This window comes from Amphimedon queenslandica, unplaced genomic scaffold (assembly GCF_000090795.2).
Source record: "Amphimedon queenslandica unplaced genomic scaffold, v1.1 AMPQUscaffold_12939, whole genome shotgun sequence".
Taxonomy (NCBI): Eukaryota; Metazoa; Porifera; class Demospongiae; order Haplosclerida; family Niphatidae; genus Amphimedon; species Amphimedon queenslandica.
The window spans coordinates 4,492-5,353 of NW_003546825.1; the positions used below are offsets into that span (position 1 = coordinate 4,492).

The 862-nt window shown below is 35.7% G+C and overlaps 1 protein-coding gene across 1 annotated transcript in view; it reads left to right on the forward strand.

The window, feature by feature from the left end:
* LOC100641312 (glycine dehydrogenase (decarboxylating), mitochondrial-like) overlaps positions 1 to 862 on the forward strand; it is a gene marked incomplete at its 3' end in the record, with an annotated part of 15,380 nt that overhangs the window by 427 nt on the left and 14,091 nt on the right. The gene's annotated exons all lie outside the window — the stretch shown is intronic.

An 862-nucleotide genomic window follows, 5' to 3' on the forward strand; every position in this document is an offset into this window, starting at 1 on the left:
TTACAGGAAGCTGGGGACATTGTTTGTATTGTTCTTATCAGCAAAAATTCAAAGTGTCTAATGTTTCCCTTTTACTGTAGCTCTCACACAACAACAATACCTGCATTATCATAACCACCTCCCTCTCTCTTCCTCCCCCCCCTCTCTCTCTCTCTCTCTCTCTCTCTCCCCCTCTCTCTCTCTCTCTAGAATGCTCCTCATCCCATGTACTTGGTGACAGCCTCAAACTGGCCATTTCCCTACTCAAGAGAGAAGGCTGCCTTTCCAGCTGTAAGTACATGTATTTCAAACTTGTACATTTAAATATACAGAACTGCATGCATGTGTACATGTACATTTGAATATACAATCTCTCTCTCCCTCTCTCTTTCTCTCCCTCTCTCTCCCCCCCTCTCTCTCTCTCCCCCAGGATTGGTTAAACCCATACAATAAAGTCTGGACAGGTAGTGCTAGAGCTAATGATGTTCACGGTGACAGGAACTTAGTCGCTACACACAACCAAGAGCTAAAACCTCTTCGGTAAATCGAACAACTTTAGAAAATTGAGATAATATAAAAGATTTTATGGTTTTGCCTCTGTGGTCTTGTATTTAAATGTCTTAATACCTTCTACTGTCTTTTAATCCAATTAACAATTTAAATTATTATTAATAATATTTTCTCTTGTCCAATTTGCTTTGTCTCTAATGTCTATATTTGTAGTTGTTTATATTATTTATCATCATTGTTGTTTGTTGTTGTTTATTGTTGTTTGTTGTTTATTCTTGTCACTGATATTTCTGATACGTTTTATGTATTCATCATCAGTCAATATTATTATTATTATTATTATTATTATTATTATTTATTGTAAATATCACTC